Source organism: Ammospiza nelsoni, chromosome 7, assembly GCF_027579445.1.
Source record: "Ammospiza nelsoni isolate bAmmNel1 chromosome 7, bAmmNel1.pri, whole genome shotgun sequence".
NCBI lineage: Eukaryota > Metazoa > Chordata > Aves > Passeriformes > Passerellidae > Ammospiza > Ammospiza nelsoni.
This window is the reverse complement of record NC_080639.1, coordinates 32,688,867-32,706,573: the sequence shown is the minus strand read 5'-3', so window position 1 is coordinate 32,706,573 and position 17,707 is coordinate 32,688,867. Positions and strand designations below refer to the sequence as shown.

At 44.9% G+C, this 17,707-nt stretch overlaps 1 protein-coding gene across 1 annotated transcript in view; it reads right to left on the bottom strand.

Annotated features, from left to right (window-relative positions):
• Window positions 1-17,707, bottom strand: part of GPR39 (G protein-coupled receptor 39) — a 75,468-nt gene that overhangs the window by 20,113 nt on the left and 37,648 nt on the right. The window lies entirely within an intron of this gene.

Sequence of the window (17,707 nt, the reverse complement as noted above, 5' to 3'; positions counted from 1 at the left end):
CAGATTTGTAAGAATTTCCATGTAAATTCATGCTCTGTAGGGCATGTTCATTTGAAATCCAGAGATCGTGAATAGAGATGAACAGCACCATGTTAAGGACAAAATTATTAAATGATAAGTCCTCCAATATATATAAAATAACAAAGTGCTTTCATCCAGGATCAGCCTGTGTTCCCAGAGGGAAGCCTGTGTGGAGATGGAGCCCAGGGCTGTGCCAGGGACTGCAGTGCACAGGGACATCCCCCTGCAGCCTGCCACCAGCCCAGGGGTGAGGAGCATCCCTGCAGGGTGACAGGGCAGGATCAGGGGCTCTGAGAGCCCAGAGACAGCCACCAACCATCCTGGGAGTGCTGCAGCTCCTGCCCCATCCCCACCTGGCCCTGCACGCTGCATGGGACAGTCCCTGCTGCACCAACAATTTGCATCTCTTCCCTTCTGAGCCCCTCTCTGGTTGTGTCCCTCCCTTCTGTACCCACCTGGTGTTGTTTAGAATGGTTCCTGCCCTGTTTTGGCTCTGCACAGGCAGTGCCAGAAGGAACCTGGGCTGTGCCAATCTGCTTTGCACCTCCCCACCTTTCCCTGTGCCCCAATGTAAGCCTGCAGCTGCCCCTTCTCCCCAAATTCCAGGAATCTCAGCTCTCCCAGGAAACTCCAGTCTTCCCAGGAATCTCAGCTCTCTCAGGATCTCCCTCTGCACTGAGAGATGACAAAACCCCCCACTCCTGAGATGGTGCAGACACAAAATCCATTGTGCACGCACTGCCAGGCACAGAGATATTTTTCTGTCTAAAAGGACAGCACATTGGCTTTAATGCTGCCTGTGCAGCTGAGAGGCACTGAGGGCAGACAGCTGCCTGTTCCTGGGCCTGGGGCAGCAAGGAGCAAGGCCACAGTGGGGCCCTGAGGGGAGGAAAGCACTCATGGGGCTGCAGGAGCACAGCATGACAGACAGGGAGCAGGGCAGGGGATGGGCTGTGAGCAGTGGGATGGTTTCAGAGTTACAGCCACGATGCCCAGGCAGCCCCTGTGCAGCATCCTGCTGCCCCAAACTCATACAGCCACTTTGTGTGCCACCAATTAGCTCATTAAGGAAAGTGCTGATTAGGGGGATGATGAACATGACATATATGTGTTGGCTATTCCAGATATTAAAATGTTCTCATAAGCATTATAGACAGATTTTTTTTTTTCCTTTCTCTCTTTTTTCTTTCACTCTCTTCCTTTTTTACTTCTTTAATTAATTTTTTTTCCAAACACAGAAGGTTTGGACTGTTCACATGCTAGGTTGGCACACACTGAACAGGTAATACACACGTGGACACACTGCATTTGCTTTCTCCCACAGCTCATGTGTTCAGTCCTGTGTCACTCTGCTTAGCAGCAAGGAACACAAGCCTGACCCCACAGCAAGGTATTTGGGCTGAATTACCTTCCCTTGTTTCTCCCAATCCCAGCATCTTACACAAATTAATAAATTTGTCTGCAATAAAAACCTGCAGTGAAAGCAGAGGGACAGCAGTGTAACACTGAGGCTGCTGTGGGCACTAAATAACAGATCTGGCCCCCAGCTGGTGTCATGTCAAAGGCAGCACAACCCTCTCATATCTTCTCCTGCTGGCACCATGCTCATTCTCCTGGTTCTGCAGCTGGGATATGATAATCATTAGCTCAGGGGCAGTGCTGGAGCCAAAGGTGCTCACCTTATCTCTGAAAAGCAAGCCCCTTGCATTGCACAGGGAAGGAGGCTTTATTCTGACTTGTAATGTCAACTTTTCTGTACTGCAATCTGGCCTGGCCCACACAGACAAGCTGGAGATACAGCAGCAAAGCCAAGGAGAGAAAACGGGGTTCCCAGCAGGATTCACAGAGCAGGTTAAATTTTAAAAGGCACATTTGTACCTGCAGGACAGGCTTAAGAAGTGCCCAGGAATGCTGCACTTCCCACAAGAAGAGTAATTGCTTTCTGGGGCTATTTTAAACTAAGAACAACATCCTTTCCTACACTCTCCTGCACTGGAGTGCCTTTTTCAAAAATCAACAGTGAGAAGCCTCTAACTTTCCAGTGTTGTAATGCTGCCAAGGCCTCTCCTGTCCCTCTCAGCTAGCAGCATCAGAAAGACTTCATCATTATTATTACTTTTATTTTCTAGTCCACCTAGAAAAGGACAAAGACTTGTGTTCTACAGCCCAGGCTGCACCATGCACCTCCCTGACAGACCTGCTGGGAGCAGTCAGTGCCTTGGGCTGCCCTGCCTGCTCACATCCCACACCAGAGCACAGAGCTGTCTGTCTGTCTGTCTGTCTGAGGGCTGCTCATCACTGCTGGCCACGTCACCTGAGCTGCTGACACCCCACAGGGCTGAGGCTGAAGAGAACCATCCCTCTCTGCCTGTGTCTCTGCCAGCTCCATGCTCACAGCCCTGCAATATCCAAACTTCCAAGGAGAAGGGGTCACCAGTGGGCACTGAGCACAAGCTTGGGAAGATCAGATTCCAGCACCTGGCACTGTCCTGCATTATTTGCCACACAAATAATGACACCCAGTGATCTGCATTCAGCCCACAAACCATTAAACTGCTCAGTTTCTCATGCAGAAAGGATCTGGGGGTTGCAGTTGCCCTACAAGTAATCACATTCATAAGCAGGTTAATGTAATCTAGCTCCAGCTGCTTGTTTCTGGGTTGCAATAATGGCAGCTGAAGCTAATGGAATGGCTCATCTGCTAAAAATATGTTAAATGCCCTTTTTTGCAAAATTATTGTATAAGATGATGATACAGATATAAGTGAGGAAAGGCTGCACCGTATTTTTCCTTTACTAGTCACACGGGAACAATAGGCTTAATCACCTGAATAAAACCTGGATTGCATGCTGCCCAAACAACAATCTGTACAAACCCTTCTGCTGTACTGAAAAATTCCTTACACCTTAAACATATAAAAATTCATCAAAAAATATGTTTCTGGCTCATGCAAATATTTCTGTTCAATTCTATAACCCAAGAAACTACACTGCTCTCTGGTCACATCTCTGATTAATGACATTTCAATGAACCCAGAAAAAATACCAACAGCTGTAATGTCACAGGTAATAGCATCTTTTCTCCTTTTTTTTTAATGTGCTTGGAAATTAACTTGAAAGACGTCACTATCTTAGCAGAAACATCTAATGGGATGTGTACGCTCAGGGAACCAAGCAGCACAGTTATAATTAAAGTTGCATTATCATTTCCATTAGAAAGTAGCTTCCAAGGGATTTGATTCCACTGTAAAAATCAGCTCCATGACAATGCTTGGGATGCAGGGTCCTGGGACGTGTCAGGAGCAGCAGGAAATTCCTGCCATGCCACAGTCAGGAGGTGTTTTTGGCAGAGCTCTGTGTGTAGGGTGGTGTTGGAATTCAGAACATCCCTCTGGCTGTCCAGGATGGCCAGGACCCCTGCCAGGGGGCTCAGAGACCAAGATGCCTGTGATTTTGATTATGACCCATGGAGCAAATTACCAACCTTATATGAGGATCTGCAAGCCACAAAAGTCTAAGTAGAATATTAATTAGTTTGGCACGGGGTGGAAAAATAGATTTTTTGGGGTTTTTAGAATGGGCATTCACGAGGCAAGATGGAGGGAGCTGGGTGTGTCCAGCCTTTCTCCTTCTTCTTGGCCTCCATCTTCTGCTGTGATATTGGCACTTTTAGATTGGTTTAGAGTAGAAGCTCACTGTCTAACATAGGTGATAGGTATTGGAAAGTTATTGTAAATACTGTACACGTAGTTTTTAGTATAAAGACATAACACTGTCCTGGGGGCAGGCAGAGTGCCTGGAACTGTCCTGCTGGATGGACCTTGGCAGGGCAGGAGAAAGAATTTTATAGATAAGACACAATAAACAACCTTGAGACTGAGAAATGAAGAGTCCTGACTCCTTCTTCAACCACCAGGCTGGGAAAAGAGACTTTTTAAAATATCTCGGGGTCACTAAAGCCCCGAGAGGGTGGGCAGGGAACCCAGCCCAGCCCCTCTGTGCAACCCAAGCCCTGGGCAGGTCTCCTCATGAGCAAAGTCAGCACACACCAGGTACACCCTGGTGAATATTCCCAATATACCCCAGGGACACAGGAACGGGTCCTGGCCCTTGTCTTAACTTGGCAATTACAGAGCACAGAGAAGAAAATTTGAAATATCACTTCTTTGTAAGAAAGCGCACACAAACTGGGCTTGCAGCTGTGGCACGAGGTGAGCTGTCCGTGCAAGACTGATGAGGGAGATCGGAGCCTTTTACTCTGATAAGTAAGTGGGAAATCCCCCGTGAATTTCATTAACCAAACTCATTCACCCGTGCCAGGAAAGCACATCGGTGTCACTGGGGAATTTGCTGTTGGCTCAGGCGGGGTTGCCTCTGGCCAAGCCCTCTCCTGACAGGCTGTAAGTAAAGAGATGCTCAGAGCAGGAGTGAATTTATGAAAGGAGGGAGCTGAGGCTTTCCACACCCCTCTCCCTCCTGAAACACTGCAGAGAACCTTGAGTTTTGTCACCACACCACGACCTCAAGGGCACCTTTCAGTCACAGCAATAAAGTACAAAGGGTAAAAAGTAACACCGTGATATCAACACACAACAGTGAAACATTCAAATGTGAAATAGAAAGATATGGAGGGGGGAGAAAACTGCCCAGTGCTGGACCAAACACTTTTCAAGTCTGCAATTCTGGAGTCACTCAGCTGTGCTGAGCATCATCTTGGTGTGCAAAGCCTCAGCGGGTGAGCAGAAAGCAGCATTTGCAATGGAGATTGGCATTCCAGATAAAAGATCTGAAAGCACACTTTTGAGGGGTGAATTGCTTATTAGCTCAAGTAAAATTAGCTGAAAGCTTTATCAGATTAAAAAAATAATTGAAAATGTATCAGTATTTAACAGAGACCGTGAGCAGGAAAACAAGCCCACAGTAAATAGCATGAAAAATTCACAAGTTCCACCATACACTGAAGGCCAGAAGTGAAGATTTATCCCAGGTGAGTAAGAGGAGCCTGGTGGTAATACTGCAACCAGGCATAGCAACTGAAAACCTATTTTAGCTTTAAGCAGTTCATACAAAATTAATATGTCACTTATTTATGTGTGGAGAGGTGCCCATTACACACTGAGTATGATGAGTGTTTTGAGACACTGAGACCATGTTTCACACCAGAATTTAGTCACATTTACAGGTACCATATAGAAAACCTTCTCATTAAAAATCAACACTCCTTTTTAAACTACTCAACGTGGTTAGTCCTGCCCCCTCCACAGGGATTTTCTGTGGCAGAACTGTCCCAAAAAGGCACAATTTGCTAATGCCACATTGATGTGATTTTAGTGAGTGGGGAACAGGAGAAGGGAAGTTCTTGTGACTCCAGGCACCCACATGTGGCCCTCCTGAAGCCGCAGGAAAAGGACACAAGCAAAGCTGCCTAACAGGTGAAAATCAAAAATTACCTATCACCTCAGGTCCCATTTTCACCTTGCATGGTGCAAACACAGAAATCCCCAGCAAGCTGGATTCAAATGGGCCACCACACATGCACAACTTGCAGCACTGCTGAAACACCAACAGGCTGCTTTTCCTGCTGACTTTGGGCATTCCTTTCAGGGCAGCAAATGCACAAAATGCTTCCCACACCTACCGACCCGTGTGGAGCCACTCCGGAGTGTTTTGGGGTGGAGCAGTAGGACTCATGGAGAAGTTGCCAATTTGATTCTTCTCAAGGTTTCCAGAACAGCCCAAGATGCAGCTGCACCTCCTTTGTGCACAGAGAGCCCGTGGAAAGGTGGGTTCATGGCAGCCAGGGCTATGGATGTATATATATACACATATGTATATACGTATATATGTATATATGTATGTATGTATATATGTGTATATGTGTATAATGTATATATGTATATATGTGTATATGTATATAATGTATATGTGTATATATGTATATAATGTATATATGTATATATGCCCCCCAGGCTGGCAGGGCACAGGGGCAAGCTCGGCTCACCTCTCTGAGACATTCCTCTGCTTCCCTTGTCGGCGGAGCACTTTACAATAGATCTCCCTGAATAATTCATTGAATGGCTCTCCGTGTGTGCATAGCACTGTTTGATTTTCCAACTTACTGCACTGATCTATAAATACCGACTATAAACATTCCGAGCTGATAGCTTTATTTTATAGCGCACTGGTATAGCTTTTTTTTTTCTTTTTAAGTGCAGATATTTTACTGTGGGCGCAGATATTTCCGTGTGTCCCTGCTGGAGCAGGAGCAGGGAATGGCCCGGCATTGGATGTGTTATGAACATCTGCCAGAGCCGCTCCCGCAGCTGCTCCCCGGGAGAGGCTGCGCCAGGGAATCGCACAGCGCTAATGAGAGCCTTAATGAACTTCCCAATGAGCTGAGCGCCCAGCTCCGACACGGCCAATAAGAGCACGTCCTGTAGTCTTGAAAACCCAAATGGTTTGTGGCAGTTTGGTTTGTTTTATTTATTTATTTGTTTTTATTTATTTATTTGCGTGCTCGCCATTCGCTGCCAAAATCGCTGCTCGGCAAGGGGAGCGCACATGACAGAGAAATGTCATGTCGCCATCCAGTCTGAATTTAAACGGGAGAAAATATCTGAATTTAAACAACAGAAAATATCTGAATTTAAACGACAGAATTAGGGAACATATTCCAGCTGGACTTTTGCCAGCTCCGCTCTGCCCTGTAGAGGGCTGCCAAGCCCTTACTTGCCTTTCATTACCTATCTTCCCGCTCGCTCTTCCCTCTATTTTGTCATCAATAAATTGTTTCTTCCACTTTTATCACTTTATTAATATAGTTTGTTAGTACTGCGGAAGATGTTGTCTCTGCAATTTAATTAAAACTGCATTCCAAAAGTCAATTGCTGCTACTTTCTATAAAAATTTCTCCTGCACTTCAAAATATTTAAAAATAAAAATAACTGAAGACCCAGGAGAAAGTGATTTAAAAAAACAAACAAAAGTCCTCCAATTGGACCAGGAATTGTTTCCATGGCAGTCTTCAATTGCATATGAGAAATATAAAAAGCACTAATGAACTAATGCTGCTGGGAGCCTCATATGTGTCTTTATAAAAGAGAACATAACAAGAGGTCTAAAATAAATTAAGATACTGTAAATAAAGACAGCAGTTGGCATTATTATAGAAAAAAACCTGCAATCTTCTAGCCAGCAGCCATTAGGTTAATAATGAAAGTTTCATTCATTTTTTGCTCGTACCCACAGTTCTTACTGCTGCTCAAGTGACTGCTGTACACAGGTTTTTCTCCTCTCCCTCCTCTGTAAACCAAATGATCACAAGGTAATTTGGCAACATTTTTGCTTCAAGTCTTTTTAATTATATGGCAGCCGTGCTGGTTTTGTGGCAAGGGAGACCTAAGCACTCTGCAGCCCTTCCAGGCAATCATGCCAGCGCAGAAAAATAGGATCAGAAGGAAAAATGCTAAACAAATCTGTTATTTCCTGTTGATTTCCTGGGACAGACTGATTTGCATGCAAACATCTGGGTTTCTGTGAATTCCTTCCTCTAAGAAATAGCTTTGAGAAGATAATGATGCTCTAAAGACACAAGATTTGGCCTAAAACTCACTTTCAGCCTCTGGCCAGTCTCTGTTGTCCCATCTTTGATGGTGTTTTCCACCTGTCAGATTTGGGGACCCCAGCATCAGGAAGTCCCAACTCAGTCCTGGCACAGCCCTGCTGGCACAGGTGCCTGGGGTTTGCCCTGTTCGTCCAGGAATGATGAGGGAACCCAGGAAATTCCTCTGGCTGCCTTGGAGGGCTCGAGCCCCTACCCAGAGGGCTCAGAGACCCTGGCACAGAGCCCAAGACCCCCCTGTGCCTTTGATTTTAGCCCATGGTAAATACAATTACCAACCTTATATGAGGAATTATAAGCCATGAAAGTTTAAGTAGAATGATAGTGAATTTATTCTCTCATTTTTACCTTCCAGCTCTGAGAGGAGCAGCTTTCCTGCTTGCATGCAGCTGCTGGTTGGTCTGGCAGAACTCTGTGATCCTTGCCCCCCCTGTCAATGCATCCACAGGCTTTGATGTTTGACTGCAGTGTTTGCAATAGGGCAATGGTTGGGAGTTTCACCAACCACAACATTTTTTCCTCCTCCACTCTTCCAGATCCCACTATATGAAAAGAAAAGCTCCAGAGGACATAAGCAGCCTGCCAAGCTTGCTGCAGGCACCCTGGCATGAGTGAGCTGAAGATAAACAATCACAGGAGCTGGTGTCAACAAATCAGATGACATTTGTTCTGCAGTTCTGTGTTGAAGTTCTGTCCACAGCCCTTCTATCAGTGCCATATTGTTTTTGCTAATGATGGGAAAGGACTCTTGGGTGGCAGGGTGTATTTTCAGGTTAGCACACTCCTTTTGGATTTTGTGTCCTTCCATCAAGTGTGAAGCTGTTGGTTATCTGAAGCATGCTAAATTAATATTTTCAATCCTGCAGAGTTTTGTGAAATGGAAAATGGTCCCCACCCCCAATTAGGTCAGCCTTTTGGATTTTTTCCTGCTTCATTTAATCACCAGAAGAATTCCTCACTCTCCTTCCTCTAGGGCCACATAGATTGGTGAATAGACTGGTTCTTGGTCCCCCTTCTGCTGCCAGCACAAATTTAGCTGCCATTTCCATGCTGACAACTCAGATCTGCCTCTCCAGCACCGACCTGTCTCAGTAAGTCCCAGTGAGAGGCTCAGCCTGTCTCCCTGATCCCTACCTGGATGTCCAGCTGTCAGCCTGTGAGCAGTTTGGATGGAGCAAAAATTGAAGTCCCTCTCTCACCACCACTGATTTTCCCTATCTTTTCCAGACCTGCCCATCTCCCTGGCTTGTAGTTCAGCCTCCTGTCCTGCCTGCAGCAGGGCTGCTCATCCTGGGCCTCACCCTCACTGATTGCCTGTGACCCCAGCTCTCATTATGCAGCACACTGAGCTCATTTCTCCTTCAGCCTCAGCAAACTTTGCTCTGCTGTGTTTGCATCCATCCCAAGGGCTCCACAGAGCTTTTTACTGGGGTGCTGAGATGGAAATTGCCCCTCTCCCCTCTGCTTCTCCCTTCCACCAGGTGAGAGAGGGGATGCCAGGCTGGCACAGAGTTTGCCCTCTGCTCCTACTCCTCAGCAGCAAATGAGACCTTGGAGCCCGCATGTCCTCTGGCCTCCTTGCACTCCTCTTGGCTTCCATTAGCTATTCCTGCTCTGTCCCAGGCATCTCCTCACATTTACTATCTGCAAATCCAAACTCAGCTCACTCCAGAAATCTTTCAAATCCCCACAGAAATTCCTGCAGTATTCAGTTGCTTACATTCCTTTTTAAAATTCATCATTATACCTACAACATGGCACCTGGTCATACAGCCAGAGCTGCTGTGAGCTTCAGTGCTGCACATTTGTAATACTGCCACTTTTTACCATTGAAATGAAAACAGAATTCATGTCCTGCAAGGACAGATGCTTTACAGCATTTGCTGGCCATCCTCAAACATTTATTTCCAGGGGCCTGTGCCTAAGCGAAATCTTAGCCCCTCTTTGCTCACTGTCCCTCTGAAAATCAAAAGCCCAATGCAGTTTTCCAGGATGGACTCCTTACTTGGGAATTTCCAGATGTGGGGCAGAGCAGAGCTGTGGTCCCAGTGGTGCCTCTCCCCACCCCACCCTGCAGCAACACCCTCAAAGCAATGTTCTGAAACCTCTCTCTCCCTTTCCTAACAAGGCTCTGCCAAGGGAAATTCATTGCAGCAGCAGACTGCTCCATGGTAGATTAGTTCAACATCATGTTTTTCAGAAATAGCTTCTTGTGTCAAAATCCCTCAGCTGGGCTCCTACACAAGCTCAGTTTACTGTTGTGGGAGCACCAGGCTGCAAAGGGCGCAGAGCAGGTACTGGAGGACTCAAGAGTAGTATCAGCATCACCAAACAGAGATGCTCAAGCACATTAATTTGGTCTGGCAGGTAATGAAACGAGATGTACCTACATTAAAAGATGTGTTTATGGTTTGAGAGATTACTTTGCATTTTGAGTTCTAAGCATGAATCAATCTGCATTTCCTTTCTTCTGCTGGAAAAACAGAGACTTAAAAAAAAAAAAAGAAAAAAGCATTTGCATATTAAAACTACTACAAACTACATTTTATGAAGTCATTCTTACAGTTCAGAGAATAAGAGCATCAGATGAGCTGCACTCCAAATTTAAAGTCCTGCAAAACAATTTAGTTTGGGTTTTCCCTCCTGACACTTCCCCATGGCTAGAAGGAAAACAGATTCCAACATCAAAAAGTGATAATTTGGTTAAAGGGACTAGAACATATAGAAATCTGGAGCTAATCCCCAGCCATTGCAGGAGAGGTACTGATTCAGTGTACTTGGACAGCAGATCACTGCTCCTTGCTGCTAACAGAAGTGCTAATTCAGAGTGCTCTGAGCAGCATCCACTGCCAGCACAGCCCAGCCCAGCCCAGCCCAGCAGCGCCCACACCTGAGCAGAGCAGTTTCACTGTGAGTGCTGCAGAGGCGATTGGCAGACATGTCACAGACCTGATGTATCACAGCTCTGTCAAAATTTGAGGCAATTATCAACAGGAGACACAAAATAGATGTGACTGGTGTGAGTGTTACCCCTGCACTTTCACACCTGCCAGCACCAGCAGCTCTTTGCCACGCCGTGCTTCCCACCACACCAGGGTGCAAAGCAGAATTCAATGATCAAATGCAAAATGCTTTGTTACACACAAAAGTCAATAATCTGCACAGAATCCTTTAAAACCTACACAAACAAATTGCATTTCATAACTGCAAATCCTCCGTGCAGAGGATATTTTCTAAACCTGCGTGCGGTTCTATTTAGATTTCTTTCTTCTCTCACATTCTTTGATCTGCTTATTACACCTTTTTTAAAAATAAAAATGAGGTTTGGGATCAGTATTAGACTCTGCTGACAGTCACAACCAAAGCACTCTGTACAATGCAAAAAAAATTACTCCCTCAGACTAGTTGTTTATAATGTTTATACAGCAATGATTGCTGGAATTTCAGCATTATGGTATATTCATCATAGCTTGACTTAAATTCTGAGACCTCTTACCCTAGGAAGAGCCAGGCTGTTGATTTGCTTTTTGGCATTTCAGAAAGCAGCCTCAGAATACAGAATTTGTTTCCTGTTATTTAGCTATTGTTGAGAAGCCTGAGAGATGATGAATAAGGGAAAAGAAAAGATTTTTGCAAGGTGTCGGTTTTCACAGAGGTCTTTTCTCTCCTCACTGTATCCGTGGCAGATGCCAATCACATTCAGTCAGACTCACAGGATTCATTTTAAAACTCACATTCCCAAACACAAAATTGGGGAGAGGGGTCTGGGGCTTTTTTTTAGCAGCAAACTCCTTTTTCCATTGCCAATGTCAACCAGTTCATCAGAAGAGAGGGATCCAAGAGTGGCAGTTCCAGATGCCAGAAGGAAAACCAGTAAACCAATTTTTAAGTAGGAAATTGCCCTCTCTATTGCTTGAAGTGTCTACCACCATGGGAAGTGGAAGAGTAATGATCTTTTTGTGGACAAGGCTGTTCTAACACCTAGAGTATGTGATGGCAGCTTGCTGTCCTTAATCATAGAGTAACCTTGAATATTATACATCCTCTACCACTTCCAGTCCTAAGCAGCCAATATTTTTTGGAAGCACAAGTTTCAGAAATTAAATTAGCAATGGAGTGTGGAGAGATATGGCCAATATCCTCTGAGTGACTAAAGCCGTTTAGCACCCGGGTTTCATTTCAAAGGAGGTTAAATAAAAAGGTACCCAGCACTATCCTCAGCCCTGTGCCTTTACAGTCTGATATGCTCTTTGAAAAATAGCATTGCATCAGAAGCATGCAGCATTTCTCTGTGCTCAGTGCACGTTGGCAATTCAGAGGGAATTACTAAATATAACATGTAGGAGCACAGCACTAAAGGGATGTACAGGTCAAGGAGCCCCATCCCTTGATATTAGAGACAACCACATCATACAATCACATTAATAAATTGATTAAGATCCATCTGCAAAATAGGTAGGGTTTTGCCCCCAAAATCCCACTGAAAGGCTTTTCCAGAACCTCACCTTTTAACTGATTAGAAAGCTGCTCCTAATTTCCATCTCAAATTTATTCACGGCCAGTTTATTACCAATTTGTTTTCGTGCCAGCACTGTCCTCTAGCTGTACCAGCTCCTTTCCCTTCTCTCTCTGGTGTTTACTTCTCTGATGTATTTATAGGCAGCAATTCACATCCCCTCTCCACTTTCATTGTGCTGGGATAAGTATGGAGGCAGTCCTGATGCTCTGATGTACCCAATCTGCACCGTCCCTGTGCCCACCCTGACATCAAATCCATGGGGATTGGTTTATTGAACACCCCCAAAGTCAGCACCACACTCCAGAGAAAACCCCACTGCTACAAAAAGTGACCATTTTTCCAATTTCTTGGGAGCCCTCATCTTGGAGCACATTTCCTTCATTGCTCAGAAGCCTGAAGGAAACTCCTGAGGCTGTAGGAAGCTCATCTGCAGTTCTGCCTCCTACAAGTCATGGGTTTTTGGCAGAGATATTTGTCTTGAACCCCTCTATTTTCTCAGTACAAAACCAAGTGCTCAATTTAAATCCAAAATTTTAATTCCCAAAGATTGTGTCTGTCAGACTTTTATCCAAAAAGTCCTGGGAGAGCTGCAAGTGAAGGCCTCTCAAGCCTCTAACACCCAATGCACAGGAGCTGCAAAGCTCACCAGGCATGGTGGGACACCAAGGGACATCAGAGGCAGGGTGAGACACCAAGGGACATGGTGGGACACCAAGGCACAGCACAGGCATGGTGAGACACCAAGGGACATCAGAGGTGTGGTGAGACACCAGGGGACATCATAGGCATGGTGGGACACCAAGGGACATAAGAGGTATGGTGGGACACCAAGGGACATCAGAGGTGTGGTGAGACACCAAGGGACATCACAGGCAGGGTGGGTCACCAAGGGACATCAGAGGTATGGTGAGACACCAAGGGACATCAGAGGTATAGTGAGACACCAGGGGACATCATAGGCATGGTGAGATGCCAAGGGACATCACAGGCATGGTGAGACACCAAGGAACATCAGAGGCATGGTGAGACATCAGGAGACATCAGAGGCATGGTGGGACACCAAGGGACAGAACAGGCATGGTGGGACACCAGGGGACATCAGAGGCATGGTGGGACACCAGGGGACATCACAGGCAAGGGAGCACTTGGGGCACCATGGGTTTACCTGGACTTTCCCATCTGAAATGAACTGGGCTCACATCCAGGGTCTCAGTTCCTTCAGCATCCAGGATGGGGCTCTTCCTTTCACCCAAAATCCTCTGATGAGGTGACTACCAAAGAACCCCTAACCCTTGGTGCCTCAAAAACCACAGTGCCAGATTTTTCCTGGGTCTCACTGAAGGGAACTTGGAAAAATTTACAACTGCAGTGAGACTTGGAAAAATATCATTTTTGTGAGGCATTTCTCCTCTGCCTGGTGGTGCTAGGACTGGATAGTGTGAGCTGGAATCCTACAGTTAACTGAATTGTTAATTCAATTAATTGTGGGGTTCCAGCTCACAGTGCTGCCATGGGGAAATAAACCCACACACAAACCTTTCCAAGCTGAGTTTCTACAGAAAGCTGAGATTCAGCAGGGCAGGAGGAGCTGCAGCAGGAGGAGGAGGATGGGCTTGGCCCTGTGGCTCCTGTTTACCAGGATTGAATCACAGCTTGTGGCTGATGCTTCTGTATTATTAGATATAAAAGGGTGTTGATTGTTATCAGACATCAAAGGATGCAGCACAAATCATCCCATCAAAGCATCCAATGTGAGCATTACCATCTGCACTGCCACTGCTTGCAAATCAAACAGGCTGTTTGCAGCCCTGTCAGGACTACCCCCATATTCATTTCTCTCCCATCTTCCATCCTGATGGTGCCCATAGGTCAGAGCTCAGATTCTTGTCATTCTCCACATGCTTTTTACTCAATGGAGATGTAAAACTTCAAGAAGTCCACCTAACTTCACTCTTATTGCTCATTTCCCTGCTGGGAAAAGGAAAAAAAAAAAAAAAGAAAAAGGAAGGAGGAAACTGCCTTTCTGGTCTTTACAGATCCTCAACTAAACCCTTTGTGTCCTGTCACTTTCTCTTTTCTCTAAATCTTTAATATTTATAGCCTCTACCACTGCAATATTTTACAAAAATAAAACCAAGCTCGATCAAATGAAGTCAGTGACCAAGACAAAAGGGTCAGGCACAGTTTAAATGGACTTTTAGACTTCTTCCAGTGCTTGTAACTGAAGAGGCCTTCAGTGCCCTTAGGACAAATTTATGCTATACTCTCCAGGCCAACAGATAAACAGGAAAAAAAAAATGAGCTGAAAGATTTAAGGGGTTTGGGCCACATCCTCACACAGTGGGAAATAGCTGCTGTGCTGTGCTGCACTTCAGGGCACTGCAGCCTCTCAGGGAGGCTGTGCAGGTCAAAGATGAAACTGGAAATTGGTACAGTGACAGCAGAGACTCCTGGGAGGATTCCCTCCACTCCCCCTGGTCTAGTAATGCAGCCCCATAAATGTGAAGGGCAGCAGAGCTCACCTGCACATGAATGCTGCAACTCATGGGTGACACCTTTAAAATCACCACCCTCTGAAATATTATCTGTTATCCACACATTAGTTGTCTGAGGTGGTCTGGATTTGGGTTGTTGTTTTTTGTTGTTGTTTTTTGTTGTTGTTTTTTTTTTTTTCTATTTCTCAGTGGTATTTTAGACTTGTAAATAACCAAGTAAGCAACAAAATGAGTTGTCTAAAGTATAATAATAAAAATAATATTAAACAGGTCTACATTCTCTGAAAATAACCTAGGCCCCACTGGGACCAGAACTCCAGAGAATTCTCTATCTGAGGTTTGTTTTCTCCTCTCCTGACCTTGGAAAAAGCATGCATTAAATGTAAGTTTTTATAGAAATACATGAATAGTTTTAAATGAAATTTTCTCCAGGAAAAGACTGTCCAGTCACAGGGGAAATTTCTGATGTAGCCAGAGAGACTCAACCTCAAAATAGCCAATAATGTGGGAGTTCAGACCAGGTCACAGCCTCTGCTGTTTATCTTCAACAATACCCCCATCATCAAATTACTCACAGAGGAGGTTTTCTTTCAGGGAAGTAACAAGGAGGGGATGTGGAGAGAGCTCGTGCTGGTGCAGAAGAGGAGAAAAGCGCAGATATTTTGAAATAGAGGGTAAAAGGGGAAAAGGTTTTTAATCTAGCTACACCTCTTGTTGCTGCCTGCTTTAGAGTTCAGTTTCAAAGCTTCAATCAAAGCACCCAGGCCTGAAAAGGAATGCTCACATAAAAACATGGTGTCATGTCCCAATTCCATGTCTGTCACAGAGCACTGCTGACAACCAAACACATAATGTCACATGTTGTACCAGATCTGTCTGCTGAAGTCTTTCTGTTCACTTTCTTCTCCAGCACAGACACTACTGCTGAATATTAATGGCCCCAAATATGTAAAATTCTCTTTTTTTTGGAATAAATTACTTTTCAAGCCTTGTTTTTCTATTCCCCTCAATTTACTTTCTCTAGATAAAGATGAGACAACTACAACTTCTAATTCATGTCCCTTCCTACTTTGAATAAAAGCATTCAGAAGTAAAATTTCAGTCTTAACAGCTTGCTCTAAGAAGTTCACCACAGCAGGAGTTTTGTGACCACAGCAGGTGACCCTGCACAGTGCTGGTGACACTCCACAGTGCCTTCAGGAAATGCTACCTGTGCAGGACGCCAAACAGCAACATTCCAGGGAAAACATTAAAATATTCACCTTGCAGCTATGAACATCAAAGGCATTTCAGTGTCAGAGCCTGGCATTTCTCAGTAATGAGGAAAAAATCAGAAAATATTTCTGTTGGGAGATGGACACCAGCAACAGCCCTTTGAGGCAGTGTGCCAGCTGGGCTGGATTCAGTCTCAGTAATGTGCTCAAAGGAAGAGTCAGGTTTTAAAAGTGATTTCTTTTTGCATTCCTATGCATTTAAAAAAAAATAAATAAAAAAAATAAAAAAAAAACAACAACCAAAACCAAAACAACCCACAACAATACAAGTTGAAAGACAACTGAGGTTTCATTGTCTACTTGCTTACAGCTGTCTCCACTAGGCAGAGCCCATGAGCCCTCTAGAACCACTTCACATCTCTGATTGGACTGAAGGAACTGTCTCCCAGAGTTGTACAAATAAATAAAGACTAAGGATTTGGTACTTTCCAGCAATGTCCCCTAAGAACATACCTGTAACATGCATCTCCCATCTAGATGTCCCTCACCAACCAGGATGTGGGAATAGAAACTGGAACATCTATCAGGCCCAAAAGAAAGCCACAACAAAGATTATAATATCAATATTGAACTTCACAGGCTGCCATGAAAATTCCAGAGAATGACCCCAAATTCTGGATGAGAACTTTGATACAGAGAGGACACTCTTAGTCAAGAGAGACAATATCAGGTTTGATGTTTGCATGCTTACACCTTTTGTAAACACTAAAAATCAATGCTTAGCATGCATGGGGAGGAATCTGCCTGGGAAAAATTCCAGTTGAGGTTTGGGGTTTTTTTCTTCCTAGCTAGAATCACTTTAAGTAACTTTGATGCTTCAACAATGCATTTTCTAAACAATTTGCTTGATCTAAATTGGAGGCATTATGTTACAGAGGAACCCAGTGATTCTGATGTAACTGATACAGTTTTCAGGCATTTAGCTTTGTTAAAGCCCAACTCCCTCCATGAAGCAATTAAGGCCATTTGTAAACCTGAAGAGCTAATGTAGAAATTATAAAATTAAGGCTAATGGACTCAATTATAATAAATGCATGGGTCAGCGCTCACAGCAATTTCTCAGCCCTTTCTTTATGCCTAGGCTCAGCTTAATAACACACTCCATCTCACAGTGCTGATGGCATGGCAGAATCCGAGCTCCAGTAAGGCTGGGAGGGCTGGGAGAGGTTGGATGGCTCCCTGTCACCCCAGGGAGGGTCCAGGGCATCAGCAGCACCCCACAGCCCAGCTGCAGGAGCTGCAGGAACTGCAGGAGCTGCAGGACTGCTCTTGGGAGCACACACAGACCCCCTCTAATGCTAATTTTAGAGCATGTCCACTTACATTGACTAGGGGTGGGTTTTTTTAATTTCTTCTCCTTCTCATTTCTTCCCCTTCTCTTGCCTGGAGTTTCTTTGTAGTTCCAAAGACCTTGGTGATTTCATTCTCCTAAACACACCTGCTATTTCCCAGACTGAAGTCCTCAAAATCCTTTTCGCGATGTCACACTCGGTTACTTGAGAGTGTTTTGAAGTGAATGGAGGGGTTTGGCTTCAGAGACTGAGCAGCAGGAGATGATTAACACTTAGGGAGCAAAGCTGTTTATTGTGTTTTAAATAGTGCAGAAGAGTTTGGTTTTCAAATTGGCTCTAATTAGTGTAATGTACTTGTGTATGTGCACACCTGATCTCTGCTTCAGGAGCGCCGAAGTCCTTATCAGCCTACAGAACAAAAACACCAAAATCCACAGCACAAAAGAACAGCTGCTTTTTCCTTCTACAAATGCCTGCTGAGGTGG